At 39.7% G+C, this 19583-nt stretch overlaps 1 protein-coding gene and 1 pseudogene across 1 annotated transcript in view; one reads left to right on the top strand and one right to left on the bottom strand.

Moving 5' to 3' along the window:
• Positions 1-19583, top strand: part of EFR3A (EFR3 homolog A) — a 77998-nt gene that overhangs the window by 388 nt on the left and 58027 nt on the right. The window lies entirely within an intron of this gene.
• Positions 6431-6549, bottom strand: LOC112480571 (annotated as a pseudogene).

A 19583-nucleotide genomic window follows, 5' to 3' on the forward strand; every position in this document is an offset into this window, starting at 1 on the left:
GCGCCCGCCTGGGTGGCGGAGAGGCCAGCAGGGGCGGGGGGCAGCCTGGTAGGTTTCGTTTCCGCTCAGCCTTCCGGGGGGTGGGGCGGTGGCGTGAGCCCGTTGCACTGACGGCAAAACCGAGGCCCGAGCGTTAAGGACGCAGCGTTAGTTAAGCGGCAGAATTGCTAGTAACCTGTGCCGGGGGACTCCAAAGCCCAGGCTCCCTCTCCAGTCCTCTCCAGAGCAAAGTGGGACTTTACGGAAACGCTGAGAACGACTGCGGTCCCGTCGCCATTGCCTGCTCACTTCCTCGGGATCAGGGCTTTCCCGGTGGGACGCACCGGCTCGGGGGGTCCGGGCTCCACCCAGGGTGGTCCCCGCGGCGCCCGAAGCCCCAGCGGGCTCGACTTGCTCGCCGTTTGTAACACGTCCGGAGTGGTGGGAGTAGGCGTTCTTTGGGGAACTTGTTAGGCTTAGATGCCCTACAGTGTGGCTGTTGGATCACCCGTTTCAGTCACCTGGGCTCATTAAAAGTGTTGGTTTAGGGCTCTTCCCTAAGACACTTCGAATAAGTTTCCAGACCTTGGCCGGAATCTGCGTATGTAATAAGTGTCCTGTGTATTTTTGAGGGACCCTGAACTTTGAAAATCACTGGACATCGGAGGCATTTTGGACAAACGGGGTAGTAGAATACTACTAGTGACCCATTTTAAAACGACCCAGAGAATCGCAATGTGACTTGAAACTCAGAGGCCCATATGGATATGTGCAGACCAAGATCCACCCTGATCTTGGACAGAGAGGAAGCATGATGATTATTGATTTGAGATAATTTTCCCGTAGGGCTCTTTTGAGTAAGTGTTCTGTAGAAGCTTTAAGCCCTCTTCACTATGTTCCTAATTAGCTCATATTTCTTAGAATTCATAGCTTTTCCTAATTGTCCTTATTTTGGTAGACATATGGGAGACTGGATTTCCAGGTCAGCTTCAGATGCATGTTTTGTCTAGTGGTGGATAAAGAGGAATTATTTCCCGATATTTGAAAGGTTTGTAATGCAGACAAGTCTTTAAATAATCTAAAAAAAAATCTTTAAATAATCTTGATATAAACATTACTTCTAACTCATATATGTGTGGGTGAGGAGGATTTTATTTTCTTAACACAGTACTGTGTATCCTTAAATCTTGTTCTTGGATTTTGTATCCAGGAAATATGTCGGCGGTTTATATTTTTAGTCCTCTTGGAGGAATATCATCATCATCATCATCATCCTTGTCAGTTTATTATTTCTAAATTTATGTTGATGTTATTCTGTGAATATTTGAGATTAGCACTGTACTAACCTTTTACTTTATGAGAAAGCAAAGGAGAAAGGATAAATGTCTTCTTGAAAGTTAAGGCTTCAAGTGGAATTTATTGGTAATCTGGTGATATAAAGATCCTTTGAAATTAAAATTTTAGTTATGTTCTAAGGTTATCTAGCTTCATAGAGTGCATATAGAAAACTAATTTCTTTTAAAAGGTATGATTTACAGCATAAAATGATATAAGGATGAGCCATGCTGTATTTTGCATAGTTCAGAATGCAGATTTCATATGTCTGGAAGGCAAGTGAAATGTTTGAGTTATTATTATTATCGTTAATATTTATTATGGTACATTTTCTATGACTTTGTGGCCAGAACCATCAAAATTGCTGGGATAGTGCAGTGGACAGTGGTACTTCTCAGAAATTCTGAGTGTAGAGTGAATTCCCAGCCTGTTAGGTACATAAGCAGAGAGAGCAAAATTATTACTTTCTTAAGGGATGTTTTTAGGGAGAAAACTCTCTCCAAATATGTTTAGCTTATTTTATTTTTTTTCTCCAATGTCAAGTGAGTTAAGAGGCTCATTTACAGCCAGTTAATCCTTAAGGGTTTAGTGAGATAAACGCAATGCTTTTCTGTAAAATGGAAGTGTTGGAGATGATCTTGGGGTTCTCTCGGACTCTATAATTAGGAGAGGGACCCTTGCTCCAAGTCAGAGAATTATTCAACAATTGCTATTTTGTTACTTACTCGGAAGGTCAATATTCTCAGTGCCTGGAAACTGGTACTGATAAGTAAAATCCAATGGATCATGGAATATCCTTAAAGCCTAAGCAGTTGTGTATCTCATGACTTAATAGTAGCTTCACTGGGGTTTTTTTGGAAAGCCATAGACTTTTTCAGAAAGCAACTACCTGGAAGTATGCCTGACAGGAAGCTGCTGAGACAGAAGAATAATTCTGTGGTCCTGTCACTTACATTCATCTAGTAGTTTTCGACAATCACTAAGTATAGACTTCAAGACTTTCACTAAATAATCTTTCAAACCTATAATTTGACACAGCGTGTCTGTAAAACCCTTTTTTTTCATCTTTCTCCCTTCAAAGGATCATTAAACATTTGATCTTAAAGATTTTCAAAGCCTGAATCGGGATTCGAGCGGAAAAAATGTCAAAGCTTATTAATCCAATCATTTAATTTTATTTCATATATCAGGAAAATGAGTTTCAGTAACTTGACTAGGGTCACACATGAAGTAGAACCAGGACTTGAATACAAATCTGGGCCCTGTAATCTGTAGGGCATAGATAATGTTTATTTTTCCCTGGCATTCCACGAGTGTGCTAAACAGATGCTTTGTTATATAGGCATGGACTTAAACTGTTTAACAAACTACTTATATGAAAGGGCTCCTTAGTTGACAGATAATTTGCCTCAAAACAGGTCCAGTGAAATGTGCTCTTTTATTATATCTGAAAGATTACTGTACATTGGCTAGGGGATACTGAAACTCTTAACCATTGTTTGCTGTTAAGCTGTGTTTTCAGTATAAGTATGATTTGTGGTTAATGCTTTCTTTTCTTGTTTAGATATTGGCATTGGTGGCTAGCCAGATTTGTTAGGCTGTGGTAGTGTGGTCACTCCATGTTTGGTTTTTTTTCTATTGATGAAGCTATTATATTTGACTTATTTTTCAATCCATTCTTCTGAAAGAAGTGTAGACTATAAATGAATTTCGAAGTAAAGGATGGATGCTGGTTGAAGTGTTTCTGTTTAGAAACATTACAAGTAAACTTGACCTATTACTGACTGTTGCGCATTTGTGTTCATCCATCCTCTCTCCCCACCCCTCCTCCCTTCCTCTGTCCCTCTCTCCCGCTCCCAGAATTATAGATGAAGACTTTTCTTTCTCACAGTGACCTTTGGCTTGACACTGTTTTGGTTACTACCAGATCTCATCTTTTAATATTATACATTTTAAAAGAAACAAGTTTTCTCTATCTGCTCATGGGGACATAGGTCTGCATTAAAGATGACATAGGTGGTGGGAGATAAGGCCAGAGAAGGGAAGAGGAGCCAGAATTTGAAGACTTTCTATACCATGAAATTTATTAAAATTGTGTTCCAGTTATCACAATGACAGTAGACATACTAGCAGTTTCTAACTTAATGATTATTTTATAAAAACTTAAAATTTACACTTAGTAATAGGAATTATTAAATACTGATTGTATGGCAGGCTGTATACTTTGTGCTTTATATGAATTATCTTATTATTGCCCACTTTGAAAGAGGCCCCGTTTGACCTACTATAGAAATGGAGAGATCGAAGTTCAGGGAAGTTAAGTAACTTGCCTAATGACAGTGGTAGCGCTGGGGTTGGAACTCGATGGAGCTGAGTTCAGAGTCCCAGTTCTGTTTCCATCCCACGCTGCTTGAGCCAGGCAGGAGTAGAACCTGCGGCCATCACATACGACCACTTTCTTTCCACACTGTCACTGTTGCTTCGCACTGTGCCTAAGTACATAATGGGCGCTTGGAAAATGTCGAATAAATGATTGATTGAACCCTAACTAGAGGCAGAGAAGTTATTCTTTGGATATCATAATCTGAAATAATGTTTTTTTCCCATAAAAAAGTGTTATGAAATTTTTATAATATATGAATAGGTTCTTCGTAGGCCTGCCTGTGGCATTTTCAGGGCATGAGACAACCGTACACACGGAGGCCTGCAAGTCATCGTCTAAATCAGGGTTTCTCAGCCTCTGTGTCCTCGATGTCTTGGACCAGACAACTTTTGGTTTGGCATTTGGGGCCTGTCTTGTGCATTGGAGAATGTTTAGCAGCATCTTTGGCCCCTACTCACTAGAAGCTAGCAGTAGTCCTCCCTGTCCTCCGGAGTTGTGACAACCAAAAATGTCTTCAGACATTGCCAGATATCCCCTGGGGGGCAGAGGGGCCCCTGGATTGAGAATCACTGGTATAAACACTTTAATGTTATAGATGAAGCCGTGCCCACAGCCTGGCCTGCTGTTCCATCCAGGGTCCCCGCAGGCCACTCCTCAGAGCTCGCCTTCCCTGCCTGGAGGTGCAGGGAGCCTGCAGGCCTGATCCAGTCAGCAGTGACCCTGGACTCGCATGGACCCTGTCGGTCTCCTTCAGGAAGCCAGAGCGGGCAGGTTCCCCTCCCCTTATTCCTCACTTTTTCATCTCAGGAGTTCCAGACAGTTCTAAGCCTCCCAAAACTGTGTCACCTGAGCGGAGGGGTTGGCATGAGGAGCAAGTCTGCTTTCCGGGCACTCCCTCTGCCCCGACTCCCGCTGTGCGTGGTTCGCAGTGGGCAGCTTTAAACAGAACAGCTGCACACGCCTTTCTCTGGCTCTGGCTTGTGATTTCTACTGTCACCTCTCTGACCCCTCCCCAGCCCTTACATCCTTCTCAAGGGAAAAAAGCCCTTTGTGATTTGGGAGGCAGAGGCCCTTTTTTCCTAAGTCAGATAAAGGTACTGGTTCTTAGGAGAAAGCCATGGTTTACCCATCACATAGCTCAACTTTGGTATGCACGATCGAGTTATTCAGTGTCTGTAGTAGCGGGATGGATGGCGGCGGACAGATCTGGCTCCATGTATTCTCCCTTTGGCATGTTTACTGCTCTCTGTCTTCAGGGATTCTTAGATAGCAGGATTCCGATTTTTATGAAAGAAGGGATCACTCCTCAGGTATTTTTATCATACCTCTGACTCTTACAGTGTTTGTTTCTGTATGAACACCGGTTGCATTACAAACTCCACTTTTACAGGTCAGTCGCTGTGTTCTCTAGAAGAGTCCCTGTGTAGGAAGTGAGTACCCTATTCAGTAAAAAGATTTTATTGATATTGAAGGAAACCAGTCCCTGACATTCTCAGAAATGGAGAGGAGGGCACAGAAAATCCCAATATGCCCCCCGCCCTCCTGAAGGAGGAAAGGTTAGACCAGTAGCTAAGACGTGAGCTGTTTGTCTAGGTTGGGGGTTCTTAAATATTTGTGCAGAATGAACCCTGTTTAGAGTCCAGGGAAAGTCATGATTATTTTTCCCTGGAAGAATGCAGATTTTCACATGAAGTTTCATATGGAGTTTTAAGAGCTTCAAAGGCGCACTGAGATGGAGCCCCAGGAGAATGGAGAAGATCACCAGTGACGGTTGTTCTTTGACCAGAGCATTGTAAGTCAGGTCGTGGAAGAGTAATCATCATTTGCCAAATATATCATGCCATTCGAGATACGTCTTTCCTCTACTTTTTAATCACCCCCCCCCCAATTTTTTACATTTTATTGTTTTTTTCTTACATCTTTGCTAGCCTACTGAAATCTTGGAATTACAATGTAGATGAATATTCAGTAAGGCTTTTCTAAAATCCGTATCCATGAAGAGAATTAATTTAAGAATCTTATGGTCACCACAGAAGGAACTTAAGAAAGGGAAAAATGAAATCAAATTGAATTTAGTGGCTGAAAAGACTGTTTATTCCAATCATTAAGAGGAAGACAAAACCAGGTGGGTTGCGTGCCATTCAGCCGGGCTGTGGTGTGGCACTGGAGTCCTGGGTGGGTGTTCTCTCCACTGCGTACTTCAAACCGCCTTTATGGGGGATGAAAAGGGGGTGGGATAGAAGTATTATAAAAATCTGTGGCTGAAGACTTGAAGGATTCGAAATTAATGTCAAGTATAAAAAATATTCGCAGCATTTATACAAGTCAGAAAGCAAACCGCCACCAACCCTGCTTGGTTAAAGTGCACTCCTACATCTTTAAAAGTCTTAAATACAAATGCTTAATAAAAGTTTAGGGGGAAATGGTTCAATTTCACTAATAAAGACATGCTAATTAAAAGCTGAAATCGTCCAGGGTTGTGCTACCATGCTACCCTGAACACGCTGATCCTGCCTGATCTCGGAAGCTAAGCAGGGTCGGGCCTGGTTAGTACTTGGATGGGAGACAACCTAGGAAGACCAGGTGCTGTGGGTGTAAAAAAAAAAAAAAAAAAGCTGAAATCATTTTTGGATTGTCAGATTCCTAAAGACTTTTTTTTTTTTAGGTGAGGAAACCCTTGGTTTACCTCACAGATTGCAAGTACCTTGTCAGTTTACAGTCCCTTATTTTTTATGCCTACAGCACCTGGTCTTCCTAGGTGGTCTCCCATTCAAGTACTAACCAGACCTGACCCTGCTTAGCTTCTGAGATCAGACAGGATCCGGCTTGTTCAGGGTGGCATGGCCGTAGATCCTAAAGACTTTTTAAAACAACAGACAAAGGCAGTGAGGTGAAGTTCAAACTGCAGAAGGTTAAATTGGTACAGCTTTTTTGGAAAATATTATGGCAATAGTTTATCAAGTGCTGTGGTAACGCTCCTACCCATTGACCCAGTAATTTCCCCTTGAGAATCTATTTTTGGGACAGATTAAAACAGTAGACCACCAAGATTTCTGTGCTGAGATGTCTATCACAGTAATGTTTATAAAATAGTGAAAACCCAGAAAATTCAATATCCAATAATGGGGAAGTGGTGCAGACTGAATATAGAACATCCTTACAACAAATTATCTTGTAACTATTAAAAATTATGAAGATGCTGGGATCATGAGTTTTTATTTTCTTCTCTATAACTGTGTTTTCCAAATTTTCTACAGTTAACATATATCCTACAACCAGATGCTTAAGATTTTCTATAGCTTTATTATAAATTTTTCAAATTTTTCATAATTCTTTCAAAAACCTGAAGTGGAACATTAAAATATTACTCTGAACTGTATCTTCCTTTAGCCCATAGAAAGGAATTTTGAGTAACTGATATAACAGTGTTGACCATTTACATGGCTTAGAAAAACAGTGCATATGCTGTCATTACTATTGCTGTCATGCCAGGAAATGTAAAATTCTGTGAATGGCTTTGAGCAGTAGTTGGTGAGTTATGTTGTTCCTGAATAGGAAGTAAAATAATGAGGCTTTTTTCTTACATTCATATTTTATTCTAAAAGTAGGAGGAAATAATTTCTGATTTATTAAGTGGTGGTTTCAGTCATAAAAACCTGAAAAGTTGAGATGAATCATTATGTGTGGGTTCAATTTATTGGGAGTTTGTAAGTTTTTTTTGAATGATTGTGTGTTGTAGAATGAACATAATTCTAGGAAGTATGACCACATGATCACAAATGAATGTTGGCAATTCCTTCTATGATTAATATGTCAAACCTGCCAAAATTCTTATCATTTGTGTTTACCGGCTTCATTCAGTTGTTGAAATGAGCCAACTCTCATGCTCTAAAGCAAACGAGAGCTACTGTTATTTTTCTTCTTTCCATATAGGCTTACCCTCCGTTTTGCGTATTTATTAAAAGCTCTCTAAGTTTAGGTATTATTAGATAGCAGGATTTTAATTTTTATTAACGAAGGAATCACTACTTAGGTTTTTTGTTGTTGTTCCTCTAGATCAAAAGTTTGCTGTGTTATAAATTTAGGCATTAAACTTTTTGTTCTACAGTCTTCAACAGGACTTCTGTCTCCCTATATGCCATTAATTTGTGTTTTTATTCTTAGTTGCTGAGTTATTTGGCTGTACATTTTTCTTTTCATTACCTGAACTCCAGGGTATTTCTGCTACAGTAATTTTCTGGATAATACTAAGTGTTCTTCACACCCCTGGTATTTAATTGGCTTTTTCAACAACCGTCTTGGCAATTTGCTGCAAAGTACTCTGCTGTGGTTGCACTTAACTTTAAATGGATCTCACTGCTGCTGGGCAGAGAAAATGAAATATAAGGCGTTCAGGTTTGCCATCGTCAATTGCTGGGTCCACCTAAGCTTTGCAAAAGGTCCTCTGCCAGGCTAACGGACTGGCCTGAAAGTTGAAAAGAGTGGCCCATTTATGACACCTGACTTAAATTGATTTATGAACTTAGTTATTTTTACTAGCTATTTGATCCATTAAATGAAAAACGATGATATCTCAGGGAAATTTAGATGCAGTAGAATTTATGTGCTTGGGCTTCAGAAGTGGAGATACTTTATAAACATGTTATTGGAATTAGCATGGTGTCAGGACAGGGTATTTGCTCCTTGGATTGTCGCCATCCGCTGCACCTAGTTCCTGAAGAGCACCTTCAGACAGGAGGGCACTCCAAGCAAATGCACAATAGCTGGGATTTGGGGTCTGAGTCCCTGTGGACTTTTCCTCTTAGCTGTTCTGGACTATGTGAACTTCAGAGGTCTAGTTTCTTTAGTTTACAGCCCAGGTTAGAAAGAGATTTAAGTGAATTATCGATCCATGCTGCCGTTTCCCTTGGTTCCAGCCTGGTTTTCTGCTTGGTCCTCCCAGGATGCAAACACCTTTGGGAAGCTGTGCGAGGTTTGTCTTACTGCACCAGCTTCACAAAGTGGAGCAGTTCAGGTCTAAGAGAGAGAAGGGAGAAACATGGGCGTCTACCCAGGTCGGTTCTATTTCTGTTACCTGTGCAGAAGCTCCATTTCCTGGCACAGGATTCCCGTTGTTAGTTCCTGAGGATTCCATGTGGTCCTTGGTCCACCTGGAGGGTGGCACCAGGGATGCTTCAGCTCCCTTTAGAGCCAAAGTTTTAAAAGTGTCTCCCATGGAAGCACAGCAGGGAGTGCCATGCAGAGAGGATGCTGGGAAGACGCGGTGGGCCCGTCCGTGTACCCGACTTGGCTTCAGCTGGAGTAGCGCTCCTATCTCTCTCATTGGTGGGATTCTGCATTCCATTTCAGTGGGCAGAGAACAGTGGGTACTTTTAAAAAGTTTGAAATTTATAGTCATAGTTATTAGGATATACCTTCTGACAAGAACCTAAGATGTTTTAGAAACAAACACCTAAGAACGTAGAGGCAAAACCCAAAGCCATTAAGCTGACGACGTCTCACCTATTTTGCTCTAATGGTCTCCAGAGGTGGAGTCATGTAATCTCTTTGTAGTCATCTCAGTCATGATGGGCTCTGTCAATACGCTCTTGGAGTCAGATGTTCTCTTTCAGCTTTTCTTTTTTCCTGTTGGATTTCTCTTAGGGATTCAGTCGTTCTGCAGATATTTTAGTGCCTACGTGTGCAAGGCACTGCAGGATACCGAATACAGAGGTGAAAAAAGCAGTCCCTAGCTTTGAAAATGGGCTGCAGTTTATAGAACCTTGTGCAGACGGCTGTGACACACATAAGTAAATGGCCAGCCCCCCAAGAATGGTGCTGCGGAGTTCAGAGGAGAGACTGCTGGGGGAGGATGAGTGGAAGACGGTATCATAAGTGACCTAAAGATACTAAGTGATCAGAAATTGCGATCACTAGTATGGGACTGGTATGGGTTTGGGGAAAATGTTGGAAGTGAGTTGTACAGGTGAAACTAACCAGCAGCCACTTGAGTCTGTCAGTTGTGCTGGGGCAGGTGAAGACCTGGTATATGCGATAAAACTGTCTTTTAATCAGCAGATGCTTAGTGCACTGTCAGTTACTATGCTAGACACTGAGAATACCCAGCATCCTCATACTGGACATAATAGGTATCTGCATGGACATCGTTCCTGCTCTCATGCAGTTTAGTCTGGTGAGGAAGGCATGGCCCAGACAGGGAGCTTTGTGAGCACTGCGCCTGTTCTCTGGTTCTATGTACGTAGCTTTTGATAGAGTGCTTGGCCCCTGGTGCACAGTTGGTGTATATTTGTAGCATCACTCAAATTACTAAAAGAGAAACAGAAATTGCTATGGAAAACGTATGAGAGGTTGGAGGGAGAGGAGTTAGAGGTTATGAAAGGTCAGCTGTCTGAATGGCAGGCTTTGGACTTGGATGGGGGTAGCAGGGTGGATTGCTGTGGAGCCTGACTGCTGATGGGGAAGTGCAGTTGATGGGATTAACTGGATGAGGGTTTGGGGGAGAAGGAGGAGGTAGGATTCACTCCCAGGCTGCAGGCTTGATCATTTGGGTGAATCGCTCTTGTTTGATATACATGGACTTGTGTAGAGAGCAGTTTGGGGGACTTACGATGGAAGCGGAGTCCACCTTAGAGCATGGTAAGTGCGTAGTGCCTTAAGCACATTCAGGGTGCATTTTTCAGGAATAGCAGTGGATGAAATCACTGAAGGATAGCTTGTGAAGAGAGCAAAGAGGCTTATGGCAGATTCTAGGGGAACATGTTCATTTAAGCACTGAATAGTCAGGGGAACCAAAGAGGGAGCAGGTGGTGGGGCATTACTAAAACCAGTACCACTGCAACTGATGCTGGCGTGACAGGAATTATGTAAGGGTTCAAATGGCAGTGCATTCGTTTCTAATGTTTGAAACATTCTTATATGGCAAGTGAAAGAAAAGCCGGACAATGTTACTGTTTGATGCTATGTCAATGATCATTTACGAAGTGTTAGGAAAAAAATCTTATTGTAAAACTTTGGGACTTAAAGATGGTCGCGTGTGTACTGTTCTGTACTTATGTCCTTAACTGTCTCATCACTGCTTCCTAGCACGGGAAGAAATTGTCAGATGATACTTGGTTGAGCGGATGTAAAGTGTTTTACAGCTCCTGGGTAGACACACTTAACTGTGCAGTTTGCAAGTAGAAATCAGGGCCGCTCCCCATGTGTAATCTAAAATATTTCAGTCAAAACTATGCTTATTAGTAACTTAGCATCTCTTTGCTGTCATAAACGTCGTCATTACGTGTGTCATTGAAAGAACTGAGTGATTTTCTGGCCGCAGGTACAATGCCTGTGTAAGCTCACTGAGGAACTGCTCTGTTTAAACAAACAACTGAGGAGCATTTAGAGACTCGACCTGAGAGCATCATTTAGCGCTGAGTTTTTAGCTCGACTTTCTCCCTTTACACAGCTCATGCTCCTCCTTTTGCTTTCCCTGTCCATTGGATTTTGTGTGTTTACCCAGCGTAATGCAGTAAATAGGCTCTGGTCTCTTTTTTCAACATTTCTTGTTGCTGCCCTGACAGTAGGGTACAGCGACATGCTGTGAAGGGCTGAGCAGCTTTAAAAGCTCCGCGTCCAGTGGTTCCAAGAACATTGGGGAGAGGTGAGTATGAGGAAGTTTGGTTCAGCTGCTGAGCTTTTGCTGGAATGGCAGTTGATTCCACCATTCTTAATTTTTTAAATTTAAAGTTGCACTGCTAACAACTTGAGTATTTGAATTAAAGCGAGATACTTTTTAAAATTGACCCTTTAATATTTTCAAGAGTAAATAAGTTTTTATAATTGTAATAATAACATGAATACTACAAATGTATACAGATTCCTAGGTTCTTTGTCTATAAAGCTGAAGAAAGTTGTGTTTTTTTTCCTTCCATGCATTAGTAGTAATAACTCTTAACTTTGAACTTGAGGGAAATTTAATAATACATTGAAATACGGTAGCATAAGATTTTGGTTTATGATTCATTTAACAATATTAGAAAAGATTCGATTGCCTTCCTAGACTCGATTAACGTAAAAATCAACAGTGTATGCCATGACCGTAGTGTGTGTGATAGATAAAAGAATATCTGAAAATTGAAAGAATCCTTAGGACTTTGATTTTTGTATCACCACAATCTCATGTATGATGTGAATACAAAATGTTTAGAGTCTTTGTGCTTTAGTTAGATATTTGGGGAAACTGTATCAAGCACTGAACCTCGAAGGCTTAAATCAGTAGCTTAATATTTTTTTAATTAAACTTTTTACGTAGCTACGCTTACTCAAGTCCTATGTTATATTTTGCTATCTTCAAACTTTTGATAGAGAAATAATTTTAGAATATGCATTCTGTTTAGATACATAGTTAGAATGCCACCTATCTTTTCCTTTACTCTTTGATCAGAAAACTTAATTATCTCTATTCAAATGAAAATCTCCAACATATGGTGTCAATACCGTGGGCGTTATGATATCTATAAGAAGAATCAATGCTGTTGGTACATTAAACATATTTGTTCTAAAAATAATTTTGGAAGTTACAGACACCCACACAGATTTAACACTTGTTACTCTGTGACTAATGAGATCAAAATTTGTTAAAATTTAAGTAATTGGGGAATTTTAAAGCTGTTTTAAATTTTTCCTGGAATAACTCATATCCTACTTGTGAAATATTCAGAGGATTTTAAAATAAAAACAATTCGAACCAACTTAGTTAACTGAGAAAAGTCACAGTCATTGCTTATGCTCATAATGGTGACAAATTAACATCTTTTGATATCAGGGTTTATTTTCCCAGATTGTAGTGTCTTTGTTTAAGCGGGAATTTTGTTTGCTGGGCCTCATGTCCAGGTATCCATTTTGGACAATAGGGTTGCTTGTGGTCAGGTTTTAAACTTCGACCTTAGGATTACAGCTACATATTAAGGTTACAATAAGCATAATGAAGGAAAAAAATGATTTTTAAAAACAGCTTTATTGAGATATTGTATACTATAAAATTTACCTGTTTTAAGTATATGGAAAGTACTTGCTTTTTATGTAAAACAAAAACTACCCTGGGAATTACCCAAGCAACAATTACAAATGTGAATTCTCAGATGCCTCATCTTTCTTTCCTCCCAGATTTTGATTCAGTGGGACTCACACTTCGATAACTATTAGGAGACTTTTCTAAAATTCTGAAATGCCAGTTCTTTTTAATTTCTTAATCGTTAGGAAGATATTTTTATGTTTGAATTTTCAGACGTACATGGTATTTTTTAAGTTTAAAAATCTGAAGTCATCTAGTACCAGGTTACCATAATCACAATACAAGTGTTTTAAGTTGTGGAGGGCAGAGTCCTTAAAGTATTTCAAACTCACATTCTTTCCGTTGTTCACTCTGCCTTACATAGACCTAACAACAGCCTTTCAAAGGCATCTGGAATTTTTTTGTTTTTTTCACTTTCACAAATTGGAAATGCCACGTTCAGGCAACTTTTGGGGAGGAAGGAGGAATAAAAAGTTGTTACTGTGAGTCTAAGATTGAACTTTAAACGTTCATCTGGTTTTAATATGAAGTGTTTTCTTTACCAAGAACTTTAGTAGACTTTCTTGTTACGTGCATGGCAGGTAAATTTGGAAGGGAAGTATCAAAGCATGAAAATGAGAAAAAATGGCAGCCTACATTAGCTAACCGAGGTCCAGGTTCCCTGCTTTACGTTCTTTGCCAGTGTGCAGTGTGGGAGGAACTGATGCCTTAAACCATCTGTACCTTCAGCTTTCCTTAGGAAGCAGCCTCCTTTGACTTATAAAGAAGTGGGAACAGTGGTAAGTGCAGATGAATGAAATTGACTTTCAAATAGTCATTGACAGATGTAGTAGGTGTATTCCTTCCTTGAGTAATTAAAAATCTTAAGCCTGCAGCACGATTTACATTTTGACGTTCAGCTTGTGTTCTGAGACCTTGTTGACTTACTTTGCTGCAGTTGGTGTGTCTTGCTAAGAGTTGTTATTCAGCTCCCCTTTCTTAGGCCATAAAAAGAATGTTTATTAGATTGTTTCTCATGAGAACTGAGGACCAATATAGAGGTTATTTAGTACCAAAGTATGATGATTAGCTTTTTATACCATAGGAATCATTTCCACAAACAGTCCCCAATAATTTTATAATACTCAGAAATAACATACATCTAATTAAATAAACTGAAACTATTTAATAGCAATATGAACATCTGATTATATTTTTTAAAACTTTATACTGTCTATACTGTCTTAAGTACATTAAATATTTTTAGGTACAGTCGTCTTAAGCCAGGTTTTAATTGAAAGATCTCCATCCTTTGTCCTTGATTCTGTATTTTCTCTCATAGCTATTAATATGATTATCTTACAGTTTTTCCCCCAAGTAATTTTTTAATCATTTGATGCAGTCAGCAGACTGAACTCATAATTGCATTATTTTCATCATGCTTCTGCCCTCCTTAAACATAAGTTGTTAACGTTGCCTACAAAGTGGAGTCAGAACCTCTCATCTGTGTATCTAAGATCTTCTAAAATTTTGAGGAAAGAGAACAATATATTTAATATATATGTCTTTACTCTACTGCTAATTTATCTTTCCAGTTGTTTTTTCCCCTTAGTCTCCAAAGCTATATTAGCTTGGCTAGTCATTTTACTCAGTTGTGCTTGGCTGAGCTCATTTTCACATCCCCTAATCAGTGGTTCCCAACCTTTTTGGCACCAGGGACCAGTGCTCCTATGAGAATCTCTTGAGGCAGGATGCTACTAGCTCTGGGGAGCGGCTGCAGATAAAGATGAAGCTTGGCTGGCGCTCTCGCTGCTCACCTCCTGCTATGTGGCCAGGTTATAGACTGGTTCTGGTCCACAGCCCCAGGGGATGGGGTCCCAGGCTCTCAGTAGCTTTTCTAGACTTCTCTAGTTATGTGAATTCTCATTTCTCTTATGTTTTACTAATATTGCTTATGTGTGTGCCTTATTCCACCCTTTCAGACATATGAGTTCTTGTAAATAATATTTTGCATTGCTGGTCTTTTCTGTACCTTTCCTAGTACTTTGCATATTACTTTACATGGAGTTGATGTTCGTTAATGTTCCTTTGCTTTTGAATTGGAGTGTCATTTGCATTTAAAGTTAGAAGGAATCGTGGAGAGATGACTTAATGTAACTTCTAGTCCGAGTCTTGACAGCAACTGGCAGATGATCCCATTTGGATGCTCAGGGAATCCTCCATTCTGACTACCTGTATCCGAATTCTGTACTGTGAGGGCATCACAGACTAGGCTGTTTTGTATGTAACATCCTTTAAATATCTGGGTAATACCTGATATTTTAACATTTAATATGTGACACATGCTGTGCTAAGCATTTTTTAAAACTAAAAGAATGAAGATTTTTATTAAGCATTATGAATTGCATTTCGTAGCCTGCAAATATTCTCTACCACAATCCATCCACAGTTAGACCCATTAGCAATACATTTTTGAAGAATCCATGAAGTGGGGCAAAACTCCCTTCAATTGACAGTAAGGTACCTACTTAAAGGCAGGTAATGCATTGTACCTCATCTGTGACCGCCGATATGTGAAGAGCATCCAGAGAATTATATAAAAATGATTATGATGAAGTGATTTAGATTCGATTTCACAGTATGTAAAATATGAAAACACAAAAACATAAAAATGATATAAATATACCTGCCTATACAAAAATCTGAATGGAGAAGTTCTCAAGAATAAGTCATTTCTTTCCTATGGCCAAAGGGAAGAAATAACTTAAAAAAAAAAAATACCAAAGTCCTCTTTCCTTAAATTTTGCTAACGATGCATAAAAAAGACAATAGTGATGTGCACTCCAGTGAACACACCAAGGTAATGCTGGTGTTCACCATGACTTAAAAAATATGCATGCTTCAAAAATTATGAAACAGTAGGTCAGATACTAGCTCTGATGGCTGTTTTAGAGGCTTAGTTCATTGATCATGGATGCAACGCATTCACAAGGTTTCAGAAAGTATTGTGTTGATTTGAAAAGACCATTTGTATCTTCTATGCTTTCAGGTTTATTTAACTTAGTTGAAATATATATGATATACTATGTAGCTAAGGTGAACATACTGCAATATTACTTTTTTTAATGTTTAGCACATAGTAAACAAAAGGACCACATTAATGAAGAAAAAGTTAAGAAACTTGTACCTTATATTTATGTACGATCATGAAATCAAAGACTTAAATCTTTATTATGACAGTAGAAGTTTCCTTTTGCTGTTGTCTCATTCTAATCAGTTATTTTAGCCTTCATTATTTATTCAAAATTATAAAACATACTAAATAGAAGACTTGTATCTTACTAAAAACTGATTAAAATAGTAGTGAAATATATTAGTAGATCCTTACAGGGATATTTGATATTATCCATTATTTTAGTTTTAATATGATCCTATAATCATTGTAAACTGTGTGACCAGTCTCTCTTTTTTTCCCCACATCAAATGTGGAGTCTGTAGAAGAGTGATTTTCAATCTGGATTTTCTGAAACTGCCATTGCTTTGATTTATTTTGGGTCAATATAGTTAATCCATCTTGAAATTTTAATGTACCATAAAATCTGAGGTTTTCATGTTTTTTTTTTTTTAATGCTCTTAATTTCTTTTTCTGCTCTTTCCTCATTCTTGGAGTATTTTTCTTAAGTCCTTATTTCTTTTATCCACGTAAGTGGTTCTTTTGTAGAAGGCACAGGATTTGAAATACTCTTCTTTTCTTCTCCACTGTTCTTTCATAGTTTTCAGATCAGGGGTCTCCAACCCTAGTCTAACACTGCTTTCATAGTTTTCAGATCAGGGGTCTCCAACCCCAGGGCCATGAACCCATACTGGTCTGTGGCCTGTTAGGAACTGGGCCGCACAGCAGGAGGTGGGCAGAGGGCAGAGGGCAAAGCTTCATCTGTGTCTGCAGCCGCTCCCCAGGCCGAGCATCACCGCCTCAGCTCCGCCTCAGATCCTCAGGCATCAGATTCTCAGAGGAGCACCGGTCGCTGGTTTGGGTCACCTCAGCTACTCCAGTACCTGAATACACACACGCACCATATACGAGCATGAGCCAGGTATTGCAGTGCAGTGGGAAGACCATCTTTTAAGACGATTGGAGCTTTAGTTCCAGTTCTTGCCGCCGTCGCCCTTCTCTCTCCCATGCTGTATGTGTGCTTGGGTATGAAGAGCAAGTAGTGACATTGAGAATGAAAGGAGAGGTGTAGAATTGCATGTGGAAAGAATCGTGTAATAAAATACTCCTAATGGATTAAACTCCTTTTGGAAGAAACACTTTCCTGAAGATAAGAATATTTTGTTCCCGTTTTTTGACCCCCTAATTAGTCACCAAACCCCTTTGATGCTGCCTTTGTGCCACTTACCACATTCCTTACTTTTTAAGCTCTGGGTCGTTAGAAAATGCATCTTGGTTTTTCCATGTGCCGTCCTCCATAGTGATGCTCACACTGTTCCATCTGACTGCAGTTGTCCTTCACTGTCCCCAGCTTATCCTTATAGTTCAGTCTGCTCGTTCTTCAGGGGAGCCCTTACCACGTCCTCTCTAAAACCTCTCTTCACGTGAGTTTGAAGTGCTTTCTCTCCGAACTGCTGTGGCTCCTGCGACTGTGTGGTCTATTTGACAGTGGACATTCCTTGTCTTCAAATGTTGTCCAAATATTATTTTAAAATTCAATTTTTAAATGTCTTTTCAAAAAATTCTTTTTAATATCCTGTAGGGGGTTTTTAGCACAGTGCCCTGTACATATGTGTCAGGTACAGGAATAACACCCATATAACAGGCTGTCTGTATAACACATGTATATGTGTATGGGGTGTGTGTGTGTGTGTGTGTGTTTAGTATTTTGTAGTTGGGAGAGTATGTGTGAGTGGAATTGATAACTACTAAATCTTTTTTTAATTGTATGAAGCAAACATGTTATGACACTAACTATACGAATAACTTCACTTTTAATTTTAACCTTGATGGGAATATGTGATACAGACTCTTAAAGCTTTTTGGACACCACAGAGCTAGAATTCTTGAAGTGATAAATTCTTTAAAGTATTCTAATAGAAAAGCAGTCTGTCTCTTTTCACCTTGATGATTGAGGGCCTTCACTAGGCCTAAAAATAAACCACTAATTATTTAAAGCAATTCTTACGTCATCCATGTGTCAGAGAAACCGTCTGTTCTGACATTTATTTAGTGGACGTTGTACTTCATCATTACTTTGATTCTTATAGCACATACTGAGCAGATATTAAATTCATTGTATCTGTTAGTGAACATTGCATCTACGTTCATTTAGTGAAGGAACACTTTTTTAAATGTCTGCTTTACGCCAGGCATGCACATTAGTCCACTTAAAATTCAGCAGAATTCTCCCGGAACCTGTGTGCCCACGTGCCCGATCCAAACTGCTCTCAGTTCAGCTGTGAGGTTTCCTGGGCCTCTATTCAAGCTCTTCTGTGAATGAGTCAGGACTCGTTGGAAATTAATTCTAAACCTCATCATTGAAGAAAGGGACCGCTGGAGGTTGATCCGTCTCGCTCCTAGGTGAGGTGAGGACTAGGGGACTTCGGTGAGTCCACGTGAGAATGATGTCAGGGGAGCCAAGGAGGAGAATTTGTCTTGGGGTGTCTGTAAAGAAAAAAAGTGGTGAATTTAGGAGTGTGCAAAACTTAGTGAAAATATATAATGTTTTTAAGTGGCTTCTGCATCCAGGTGGTTTTTATGTTAATGTGATGCTCCTAACCCAGAGAGGGAGGGGAAGGATTTTCTTGGTCACTGACTGGGGCTTGGAGCCTTACTGAACAGATGCCCCAGGAACCTGGCTTTTTTTTTTTTTTGGCGCTAAGTTTTCTCTTTCTAATTCTGCCCCAGTTTCATTTTCCCATAGTTGAGTTATCCCAGTCGAGACTTCACATCCCTCCTAAGTGTATCATAAGCACAGTTCTGAATTGCACATGCCACAGGAGTAGAGCAGTGGATTACCTTCCTTATGCGCTGGAATCATTTAAAGGAAGAGTTCACATTGCTCAGACTTGTCAGTTGTTTAAGGCTTTTGATGATACGCTTAGCCCTGTTTCTCTTTGGAGAAAAGAAGGTTGGGAATTAAAGGAATGCCTTAATGAAAAAAAGGTGTAAGTGGGTTTATTTTCTTATTTAAACTTCATGAAAATCTGCTTTTATTAAATTAGCAATACAGATACTGTAACAGTATCTTGTTTAAGCTCTTTGACCTTGCCAGCAGAATTCGATATCGACATTATCAAGTTCTTGATAGCTTTACATTTGATGTCAACGAGTTGGATAAGTTACAGTACATTAGTGCCCTCTGCTAATTAATTACAAGTAAAGTGAACTAGGCACGTCGTGAGCAATAGGTAAAAGGATGTAGGAGCAGGAAGACGAACTAGAAAACGGTCCTTGACAACATGAAGGAATATGTGAAAGTACCTGCAGCCGAATTCGAAAAGCCTTATGAATTGGCTTCGACAAGGGAGTCAGCCACGTTCCTCTGCCTAAGTAGGTCTGATGATGTCATTTTACTTGTTCTCGTGATGTTTATAAGTACAGTGTTCTCTTATTTAAAATAGTAGTTATTTCTTTTGTGATTACTATTGCCACAGTCGTTTTAACCTCATATTATCTTCATATGTTCTTATTTTATAGAAACCTGAGTACATTGAGCTTTTTTAAACTGGTTTCATGCATCTTCTCTGTGGTTGGTGGCTTTTCACATGTAGCAAGTGGTCAAGAAGGTGTTTTTGTTTTGTACCATTTCTGGCCTTCTGGGGAAGCTGGCTGTGATCCTCTCTTTTTCCTGTACG

The sequence above is a fragment of the Pteropus alecto genome, unplaced genomic scaffold, assembly GCF_000325575.1.
Source record: "Pteropus alecto unplaced genomic scaffold, ASM32557v1 scaffold105, whole genome shotgun sequence".
Lineage (NCBI taxonomy): Eukaryota > Metazoa > Chordata > Mammalia > Chiroptera > Pteropodidae > Pteropus > Pteropus alecto.